Source organism: Sinocyclocheilus grahami, unplaced genomic scaffold, assembly GCF_001515645.1.
Source record: "Sinocyclocheilus grahami isolate Dianchi unplaced genomic scaffold, SAMN03320097.WGS_v1.1 scaffold2202.1, whole genome shotgun sequence".
Taxonomy (NCBI): domain Eukaryota; kingdom Metazoa; phylum Chordata; class Actinopteri; order Cypriniformes; family Cyprinidae; genus Sinocyclocheilus; species Sinocyclocheilus grahami.
In genome coordinates this window covers 55,570-67,578 of record NW_015507381.1, presented here as the reverse complement: position 1 = coordinate 67,578, position 12,009 = coordinate 55,570, and the positions used below count along the sequence as shown (strand labels likewise).

At 38.2% G+C, this 12,009-nt stretch overlaps 1 long non-coding RNA gene across 1 annotated transcript; it reads left to right on the top strand.

Moving 5' to 3' along the window:
• The first annotated feature begins 2,991 nt into the window (after nucleotides 1-2,991).
• LOC107574377 (uncharacterized) lies at nucleotides 2,992-11,168 on the top strand. The gene is made up of 3 exons (XR_001607663.1): nucleotides 2,992-3,065; nucleotides 10,580-10,746; nucleotides 11,080-11,168. It is a non-coding gene; the product is annotated as an uncharacterized lncRNA (long non-coding RNA).
• Nucleotides 11,169-12,009: the final 841 nt, after the last annotated feature.

Here is a 12,009-nt window from a genome sequence, read left to right as displayed (position 1 = left end):
TATTTTTACACAAAATGAGACGATGTGAGCATTATGGAGCAGGGTTAACCCTAATCCTAACACCAATGTACTGTAATGTCTGTCCCAGGAAATCTCTTATATGGACAAATAAATCAGATATCACTACAGCTGAATAACATGCAGATAGAGACACTTTGACTGATGAAACGTGGAAGACAATAAACACAAAATTGCAATGCTAATTGACATAGCTTGTATCACAGTATAGAATTTAAAAACAATATTTTCTGTCTCACTGTGATAAGAAGCAACATGGAACCACAGAAGCTAACTGTTTCAAACCCGACTGATGTTATATAGTGATTTTGGAGCAAAACATGATATTAGTCTCATAAACTGTCACGTTTGACGCTATGTTAAGCAAACATACTACCTGTCCCTGTTGCCAGAAGCAACTGTTTTACAACTAATTTTGAAAAGTACATTCACGTATAAGATTGTGTGGTTGTTTTTAAGAAGGGCAAAAGCAATGAAGGGTAAGTGGAGGTTTAAAAGAAAACAATTTTAATGATTCCAATTCTTGTCAATTCCTAATTTCAATTCCAATAAGGTAATAAATAAATAAATAAATAAATACAAATCTTGGATATCATCTTATTACAACATATTTAATTGTTAGCTGAATACTATGAATGAAAATCAACAGGCTAAAGAACACTTACACAAGGATGTGTGTGCAGCAGAGAAGATAGCCAGTGAGTCTTCTTGACTTGAATGGTTTAAAATCACATTGAAAGTGTAGTTTGTTATAATAACAAAGGTGGACTCCAGGCACATTTTCGGTAGGACAAAAAAAGAGCATTTTATTTAAAATGTTAACCCATATAGGCTTGGGAATCCAAAATCTATTCCAATTCTGGAATATGATGCTTAAGGTCAGGAATCGTCTACTTGTTATTAAATTAAAATATCGATTCCTCTTATCAATTCCTTTGTGCGCATTTTAATATGACTTTAAACCATTCAAACACAAGAAGACTTGTGCACTGTTTTCTGTCCTGCACACATAGCAGCGTGGCCATCATTTCACAAATGAGGGGGACAGAAATGTAAAAAAAACAAACAAAAAAAACTTTTGACTTTTGTCTAATTGACAGGCTTTATTTTTTTCTTATTTATTTTAATTGGCTAAGAAATCAAATACACTGCTGGACGATAACCAATCATTTGTATTCTATACTATTTTTTTCTGTATTTTCTTAATGACAATTTTAGTATTGGTTTATACAAACACATAATAAGGCAGAATAGTTTCTATACTGTAATACATGTTATGTCAATTAGCACTGCGTTATTCATATACTATTTATTACTTGGAAATTACCTGAAATTGCCTTTTTTTTTTAAAGCTACAGCGATAGCAGGATGCCTTTGTCCATATTAGGGATTTCCTGCACTTCATAAGTTATTATATATTACTACTTCTAGGCTGTTTTGGACTTTCTGCGCAAGAGCGCCCTCCGGTTTCGAGTATGAATGAAACATGAAACATGCGAAACATTATTTCAATGTTGTTGTTAATGTTGAGGTTATTTTAGCTTCGTACATTTAGTTTAACTGCACTGTTAAAAGAGTGCGATTTTTACATTCAACTGAACTGTGCGCATGTATTTTAGACACTTACATTGTTCTTGCTCCATCCATGCAATAATTCTATCGACCGAGTTTTCTATTTACTTAATACTGCTGTGTGCTCTGGTAATATCAACGGCATGACCCATTTCAGGAGCTGACAAAATTATGATTTAAAATCAGAGCATAGCTCACTAAAATTCACTAAAATATTGAAACGCTATGCTGATTCAAAACGACAACGCCGGTGATTGACAGTCAAAGCAAAGTGAAGTTTTGATTGGTTTTGCACCCGAGTCAGACCTGTCTGTTATTGCCTGAAGCGCAGGGCTCCATCCCAGGAGTTTGAAAAGTGCCCGTCAAACGCCGGCTCGCTCTGTTTCTCCATCGGCGCCTCTTTTGTATATTTGTATTTTATTTTTTGTACTTTTGGTGAAAAATAAATGTGGCGAAGTTGAATACTTTAGTTTTATGATACTCAAGAAAGTAGAAAAAATGACAAAATGTACTCAAGTACCGTAACAAAAGTATTTGTAATTAGTTACTTTCCACCTCTGACTTTAACACACTGTATTGTGGGACCAAATACACTCTGAGCAGTGCTAATCCCTGAAGGTCCTCCAAATAACGTCCCCCAACCGTTAAAAGAGCTCCTCATCATGACCATCTCAGAACACTCTGGGAACACTACATTTCTAGCGAGGAAATCCATTTACCTGACATGAGTGCATCCATGTCATCCACCAATGAAAAAACAGGCACAAATTTGGTTAACGGCTTGCGGCGTGACGTAGGCAGCAATGTGATTGGATGATATTTAACACATAATGTGTTGGACACACTGTGCTGTTTCTCTCTCTCTCTCTCTCTCTTTCTTTTTACACATGATCAACTTAAAATTACACAAAATGTGTTAAAATGGCCATAACACAAAAATGTGTTATTAATTAACTCATCATTTTTGAGAGTGTATTTTATTATTTACTTCATGTTTGGCTCTGTCTGGGAGGGTTTTGAACATTAACGAGTCGGTGGGACTTTATCAGCAGCAATTCCCACTCTTTTGCTGCAAACCCCCAGATATCAACTAAAAAGACCAGCACACCTTGCAACCACCAAAGCCTTAAAGCCCACCTCTACACTTTATTACCTTTATTTACACTTTTTTTAATATTTACTTTATTAGTTTAAATACTTAATTTGTAAACTGCCATTAAATGAAAAAGAAGTAGATCTTGTATTAAACTATTTAATATTTGTTGAGTTAGATTTTTATTCATACTGTATTTGTTCGGTCACATAATGCAGTTTAAGGCACAACTGCTTGAGACTCAGCTGAGAATGTGGTTCTGCTCTGTGCCACTAGAGGGAGCACAGAGACTCCCCAGAACCGAAAGTAAAAGAGGAGGAAGAGACACCATTTCGAGCCTTTAAATCTACACTCACTGGTTGTTTAAAAGAAGCGTATTGTGGTAAGTTTAAAACATTTTCTTCATATAACCGTGTAGGTATGCAAAAATGAGCTGCTGTTCATGCTCTCCTTTGCACGGAATTTCAAGCTCGGATAATTTTATTGCGTCAGTTTAATGTGGAAATTTCTGACCAAAACGGCTTAAACTTCGTTGATTAAAGTGCTTTTTGATATTTACTCAGACATTAATTTTTTTCATTTTGCATTATTTACACACTATTTTTGTATGCAATTCTGTTCAGTTGCTTTGACAATCTGTATTGTTAAAAGCGCTATATAAATAAAGGTGACTTGACTTTACTTGACATTTTCATATCGTCGTTGTCTAATACTAACTATTATAGACTGTAAGTAGAGGTGTGATGTTGGGTAATAGTTGCTACTATGCTAAATATGATTAGTTAATTTGTATTTAATCCAGTTGAAAACTGATCAAAAGCATGATGGGAAACGACTGACTGAAGACACATAATGCTCAGTGGTTCAGACAACCGTGATGCTGGGTTCTCTTCTAAACTGTTTTATTTTTTTTATCTCATGTGATTATGCATTTAAATTATGCATGAATGTTCCCAAACACATGACAGTGCGATCTCTGTGTGAGATATGTGATTGTTGTCATATTTCTATAAAAATCTAAAATACATGTTTGTATTAAAGTAAAAATGGATGATAAATACACCTTTCGTATGGAATTAAATAGCAAGCACTTTGAGTGTCTTATTGATGATATTTATTTTCATATAAAAGCAACAGAACTGAAATGATATCATGTTAATCAGCAGGACAGCACATGAGTGAGAATAACATGATATCTGTCTTTGATCTCGTAGGTATCTGTTCACTTCGAGAGGTCAGAACTGTCCGTCTCAACTGTGCTTAGTTCACTCCTCCCCTCACTGCAGTGGCCTACTCTCGCCTACATTTCAGGTGAGGCGAGGCGCATCTCAAACCAGCCTAATCCGACACAGCGGCCTCGCCATCGCGAGAGTTTTTTGGCACACGTCAGCATGACATCAGAGCAAGTCGGAAGTAACTCGGACACTTTTCTAACCGGCATGCATCTCGTGGTGATCGGTTCTGCGCAGATTTTGCTCGTCTCAAACAAGCCTAGAGTTCTGTCTCGTTTTAGTGAAGTGACGTCACTAGTGACGTTCAAAGCCTCATTTGGTTGAAGTGCTTTGAGAAAGGCTCCACTTTTGGCAGAATCGAGCATGAAGACAATAGGCTTGTTCGACTTCACGCGGTGCCACAAAGATCAGCTGCCGCCTGACAAAAGCAGTGCATTCTGGTTACAACATTTGTCAGACTTTGATCGGCGCTGCAGCCGCCTTACGATCACATGTGCCATCAAAGTACCGCGAGAGCACAACGAGAGCAGCCGCCGAGGTCAGGTGCTGCTGTTGCTCAAACTCGGCTGCGAAAGCCTTGATGACAACACACTTGATTCTCATTGGTCAGATTCTCTGGTGACGTGTGTCGTGTGTTTTTTCTTAGGCAAGTTCCTGTATTTAACCAATCTTGATATTGAATATATCTAATATTCAAATAAAAGTTTTTTTTTGTTACAAAACACACAACACGTTAACAAAAATTAAGATTAGGCTATCTAGTCAATATAAATTCGTATTGTATAAGCACGAAAAGCACGACGTGTACGGAAAACACGAAGTGTCCGAGCTGACGGCCGTCTCTTTACTCCTCCCCCGCCTACAACCGGCAGGCCTCGCCAGTCAGTGACAGGCTAGTGTGGGTCATCTCGAACAAGCCTATTTGAAGAAATATTGTTTTTAAACTTCCACTACAATCCACACTCATCATATTTACCCTCTTTTATCCAGTCTAAATAACGCCATCATTTCCCTGTGTTCGACAAAAGCACTGCTGCCCAGTTACACAATTATGAAAAATGATGAAACATTATGAACCCAAGCATATATAACACTGAGCATAAAAAAACTTTTATTCCTATTATTTTATATATACTTTTACCTAAACATTCCTTGACGCAATGTCACTGTTATGTATGGCATCAAAAAACCTCGAGAGCAGTCGGCTGACTCAGCCTGCACAGTTTCTTCTAATGATGTGTCGTGCATGAACGATTCGTTCAATTTGAACTAATCTTTAATATGACTTGGGAACATAGAGTCGTCTCAATGAGGGATTCGTTCATTTTGTGTTGACCGCGCATGCACGACCTCCTATTGTTTTTTTTTACAGGAAACAGAAATGATTAGTTCACCTCTCGAGTATTTGTGTTCGGGTTCGAGTCGTTTGTTCATCCCGTGACAGTCCCATAGACAACTATGCAGTCTGTACTGGAAAGAGAAATTAGCTCACCTCCTGAGTCTTCGAGTCTGAGTCGTTCGTTCTTTTGTCACCTGACGTGACAGCACTATTGGATACAGAAATTAGTTGTTATTATTATAAGTAGTATTATAGTTATTATTATAGAATTAGCAGCCTTCCTTACAAACACGTTTACAGTTATGTGATGCGTTTCTGGTCTCAAATTGTAGCTTTTTTATTTCTTACAATTTATACATTTGTGAATTTCTGTCATGATGGTTAACATTGAATGTGGAGGCTTTAAACTTTATCCTTATGATGAGGAAAAATCACTTTGATAAAGCAAAGATACCTATAAATAATAACCGCATATATGTAATGTTTGTATAATTTTTTTTGTAAGATATTGAGCCGGGAAGTGGGCACGTGACAAAAAAAACCCAAATGACTTGAACCCGAAGACTCGAGAGATGAACTAATCAATTCTGTTCCTGGGACAGCATAGCGTTATAGCCTATAGGGCAGGATGAATGAACAACTCGAACCCGAAGACTTGAGAGATTAACTAATCAATTCTGTTTCCGGTACAGACTGCATAGCTTCAGTTTATGGGGAAGTGATGTGACAAAAGAATGAACGGTACAGATCGGGAGGTGAGGTTAACTGAGACTACATAATGTTACCTGAAACAATGAATTTATCGTTTCTGTTTCTAATCATTTGGCCTTGGTCGCATTATAGTTTTATTGCATTAACAACGTCTTATTCGAAATGCGTAAGTAGATGTGTTGTAGAATTTGGCTATTAACATGTAGGCTAACATTTTAATTATATTCTGGTGAAATGAACGAAATTACTTGAAAAAAGATTTGTTCATTTTGATGAACGAGATTCAAAGATCCAAGTCAGTAAAGTGATCCGATCTTTTATTCTAACATCTTTAATTACAATAATGCTCACAAATCTGTGTTTTTAGTACATGAAGCGCGCTGTCGTAGGAAAGTAACACGGAGGCCACTGAAATAATCGTTTACACATTCATTTCTAAACTGATGTGCTGCAAAATCCAGTGAATTTGCGAACAGGTGATGAGGAGGACGAAGATAAGGAGAAAAAGAGCAAAGTTTTTAAATATTTACAGTATGATCTCTAAAGCCTGAGCTGCCACTGCAATACTTATGAGTTCAACACCACATTGTTTCTCCACTGACTATATCCGCAACTGTCTGTCATAATGAATGATCAAAGAAATACAAGTATGTAAAATCTGTGGAGTAAAAGTCGCATAAATTCCATTTTGACTGTTCAGACTGCGCTGCAAAACATCTGACTTTAATTGAATTTAGTACCACATATGGAAGTGGCCCAAATCATCATCAAAAAGACCAGATACTATGTGGGTTGTGCTGTTCACACTGTCATTATACAAATAATCTGAGTCACATATGAGCACGAGTGTCAACATAGCCTAAAGCTCTGTTAATTCTCAAAAAGAACTGCTGTAGTCATCTAGCTGCAGAAATAAAGTCAATCTGGTTAGTACTAACCCAGATAGTACACGTATGTCTGCAAGATGTTTTTGCTTCATCTGGAAAGCATCTGCTGTGTACAAACATCTACACTGAACAAAATTGTAAACGCAACACTTTTGTTTTTGCCCCCATTTTTCATGAACTGAACTCAAAGATCTAAGGCTTTTTCTATGTACACAAAAGGCCTATTTCTCTCAAATATTGTTCACAAATCTGTCTAAATCTGTGTTAGTGAGCACTTCTCCTTTGCCGAGATAATCCATCCACCTCACAGGTGTGGCATATCAAGATGCTGATTAGACAGCATGATTATTGCACAGGTGTGCCTTAGGCTGGCCACAATAAAAGGCCACTCTAAAATCTGCAGTTTTATCACACAGCACAATGCCACAGATGTCACAAGTTTTGACGGAGCGTGCAATTGACATGCTGACTGCAGGAATGTCCACCAGAGCTGTTGCCCATGAATTGAATGTTCATTTCTCTACTATAAGCCGTCACCAAAGGCGTTTCGGAGAATTTGGCAGTACATCCAACCGGCCTCACAACCGCAGACCACGTGTAACCACACCACACCAGCCCAGGACCTCCACATATCTTCACCTCCAAGATCATCTGAGACCAGCCACCCGGACAGCAGCTGCAACAATCGGTTTCACCTGTGCAATAATCATGCTGTCTAATCAGCATCTTGATATGCCACACCTGTGAGGTGAATGGATTATCTCGGCAAAGGAGAAGTGCTCACTAACACAGATTTAGACAGATTTGTGAACAACATTTGAGAGAAATAGACCTTTTGTGTACATAGAAAAAGTCTTAGATCTTTGAGTTCAGCTCATGAAAAATGGGGGCAAAAACAAAAGTGTTGCATTTATAATTTTGTTCAGTGTAATAGACGTCTTTAAGATGTCATTTTTATGTACATTTAGGTCTAATCATGATTATTTGATCTAACCGTGGTTGTTTCAGACGATTATTGTGCTTTTTATATGGCACAAGGGGGAGTCATACACCTAAAGAAACAGAAGTGCACCAGTTTGGTTTTCATGCACTGTATAGCCTATATCATCTGAAGCCATTCCATATCTTAATGTGAGGGATAGAATTGTATTTACATTGTTAAATTTAAGTTTAAAGAAACTCATCTTCCTTCTGCTGCAGCTGTCAGTCATTCTCCGCTCAGCATTCAAACAGCACGTCACGTTCAGTTATGACAGTCAGCATAAAACTCTCTCTGCAAGATGATATATTCTAGGGGTGGGCTATATGAGCTGAAATTCATATCATGATATTTTACACTATCCAGGCGATATCGATAGTATATTGTGATTATGAGAAAAAAAAATACAGGCAATATATTTTAACCTTATATAACTAGAAAAAGTGAGGGAAATCGGTCAGGGCTGGCCAAAAAATGGCCGTGAGCTGGATCCTGTTCTGGTGCCTTTCTTTCGCATCTGTGATGAACTGTGTGTTGATGGTGCGCTGGTGATGAGAGGTGAACATCGTGTTATTGTTCCTTCTGCGTTACGCAGTGAGCTAGTAACCCTGGCGCATGAGACACACCAAGGAATTGTTCAAACTAAACGGAGGCTGCGTGACTTATTCTGGTGGCCTCAGATGGATGCTCAAGTGCAATCCGCAGCTTCTTCCTGCTTGACTTGCCAAATGAATGATAAATCAGTAAAAACTGCACCTGCTCCACTTCAGCCTGTCAGTCTGCCATCCGATCCATGGCAGAAACTAGGAATCGATATAGTCGGACCGTTTGAGAGTGGACCTTTTGCCATCTCCTTAGTGGATTACCACAGTAAGTGGCCTGAGGTGGCATTTGCACCAAATGTTACTGCAGAGATGGTCACATCCTTCCTTCAATCAGTATTCAGTAGGGAGGGCAATCCTCAGTGTGTCATAATCAACAACGGCCCTCAGTTTCTCTCCAGCTTGTTTGCAGCTTTCTTAAAAGAGGGGGGAATAAGTCACATATGTAGTAGTGTGTACTACCCGCAGTGCAACAAGGCTGTGGAACGTTGGAACAGAGTTCTGAAGGAATGCATCCTTTCTGCAGAACAAATGGGGAAACCATGGAAACATGCAGTGGCTGAGTTATTGCAAAATTATAGAGCTACTCCAAACAGTACTACAAGTGTGTCTCCTTCTGAACTTTGACATCATCGCAAAATGCGTACAAAGCTGAAATAGCGGGCTATATGCTAATAGCGGACTCGGAAGTCAAAAATAGAACTAGTGCTAACAAAGCGCTGATTGTTTTTGTTGTAGAATACGATAGGGGATATATTCACACGTTATAAAACTGAAAAAGGATGGTGTATAAAATTTATTTTAAGATAAAAAATTAGACGACAAAGAATTAACTTGACGGAGCTCAAACTCAAACCACACGGCTTGAGTAACAAGCAGCTTAAGAGTAAACGTACACAGACAAAAGATGTGGAGCCAAGTATCACACTTTCAAACCAGGGGACCAGGTGAGAGTGAAAAGACCTGTTCATGTGAAAAAGGGAGCTTCCAAGTTCTCTCCACCCCTGAACATTGAGCAACCAATTGGGAGATGTACTTTCATGCTGAGGGACAAAAAGAAATGGAATACATCCAAACTAACACATTTCACAGGTCCTGTTGCTACTCAACATGAGTTTTACAAGTGACATTTAATCCTAGGAGGCGTAGCAGAGTGTGTAGATCACCTGTGTGGTTGAAGGAATACAGCAAAGTTACCCGTTGAAACTTTATACATGCTTGAAAAAAAATAAAGAAAAAAATGCATCTTGTTTTGGTGTTACACTAAGTTATGTGAACCGTCACAATTACCTGAAGTGCCTGAAATCTTTAGGGCTACTAAAGTTTTTCAGTCAAGAGCAGTGAGTGATTTTCTGTCTTTCTTTTGTTGCTTGATTAACATCAATGACTCGGACAATAGCAACTAAATTAGGCTGATGTCCCTTTAAAACTGAATGCACAGCTGCATTGAATGCAATGTACTGATACACGTTCTCCCTGCTGTTTATGTTCACTTAAGACGTAATCAACTGTGTTTATGTGAATACTCGTCAAAATGGACAATTCGACATAATTTTGTGTGTAATTCTCCGTTCATGTGACGCGAGAGAGTACTCGCACGCTGTGAGGCGCATTCTGTGTGTGTGCTTCAGTGTCTGCGCTCAGAAAACTGGACCGAACTGAGTTCTCTCTTGCGTCGTCAGATTTATCCATATGTCTGCTCTTCTCTTACTCCCACATATTGACATTTTTTAACGTTTTACGAGACGTGCAGCAAGTGTATGTTAGCTTATGTCCCACCGGTTCATGTATGCATCTAACATCCTAACCACGCAGCAGATTCGTTCTGAATGAATCTCTTCCCAAATCGACCCTCCCTAACATTTTCTTCTCGTTTTTATTCGTTGACAAAAATGTCAATAGATTTTCGTCATAGTTTTTTTTCATTCAAAAAGAGTTTTAGTTCGTTACGGTCTCATTGTATAAATCTCGTTCATGAAAATTATGACACAAATTATTCGTCAACAAAATTAACACTGGTCTATACATTACTTTTATTTCTATGTTTGTGCAGATGCCAATTTAATTTTTTTTTTTTTTTTTTTTGTACTATTTTTAAACTTTGTCTTTGTACTTAAAAGTCTGCCATCAATTTCTCTTTTTTAAGTGAGGGACTGCCTCTAAAATGAGTGGCCATGAAAAAAGAGAAGATGAGGGCACTGCCTCTAAAATGTGTTCTCCATCTCCTGGATCATGCTGCATGTCTTCGAGCGATGAAAATATAAGCAGTCTGCCCTCTGCATCCAATGATGCAACAGTGACCTCTGACCTCAGGTAAGGCACTGCCCCATTTTAGCATTGGCAGATTATTTTATCCAAAGTGATGTACAATGCATTCCAGAAGCCTGTCATCAGTGATGAGTCCTATCTCGTAACACAATTACAGAGAGACACAGAATAATTTTCCCAAATCTTCACTTTCACAATCACAGGACGGGACCATCTCAAGGCATAGGCAAAAAATCACTTTCCAGACCCTATCACTGGATTGCTCTGTTTTATTCTTTATTTGTACACCATCTTAAGAAAAGCATCTGTTAAATCTGCAGTGCATTCAAGCTATACAGTATGTATGTGTAAAATGCCATTATGTTTGCCTTTTGTCAGCATCAGTAGGAGGAGACCGAGATCAGAGTCTCCAGAACCCAGTGGTGTATCTGTGAAGAGTGACGGATCTATGGACAAACCTCTTGGATTCAGTGGTGCAGTGACCTCTGATCCTCTGTTAGTATAAGCATTTACTTGCTAATTAACTGTAGTGCATCGTAGATGAATAATATAAAAGGTAAGAAATAACATCACTCAGTGAGTGATGATTCCTATCTCGTGACACAATTACAGAGAGACACAGAATAATTTTCCCAAATCTTCACTTTCACAATCACAGGACGGGACCATCTCAATGCATAGGCAAAAATCACTTTCCAGACCCTATCACTGGATTGCTCCGTTTTATTCTTTATTTGTAAATTGTCTTAAATAAAATAATCTGTTAAATGAATAATTTTAAATGTAAATCTGCAGTGCATTCAAGCTATACAGTATGTATGTGTAAAATGCCATTATGTTTGCCTTTTGTCATCATCAGCAGGAAGAGACAGAGATCAGAGTCTCCAGAACCCAGTGGTGTATCTGTGAAGAGTGACGGATCTATGGACAAACCTCTTGGATTCAGTGGTGCAGTGACCTCTGATCCTCTGTTAGTATAAACATTTTCTTGCTAATTAACTGTAGTGCATCGTAGATTAATAATATAAAAGGTAAGAAATAACATCACTCAGTGAGTGATGATTCCTATCTCGTGACACAATTACAGAGAGACACAGAATCATTTTCCCAAATCTTCACTTTCACAATCACAGGACGGGACCATCTCAATGCATAGGCAAAAATCACTTTCCAGACCCTATCACTGGATTGCTCTGTTTTATTCTTTATTTGTACACCATCTTAAGAAAAGCATCTGTTAAATCTGCAGTGCATTCAAGCTATACAGTATGTATGTGTAAAATGCCGTTATGTTTGCCTTTTGTCATC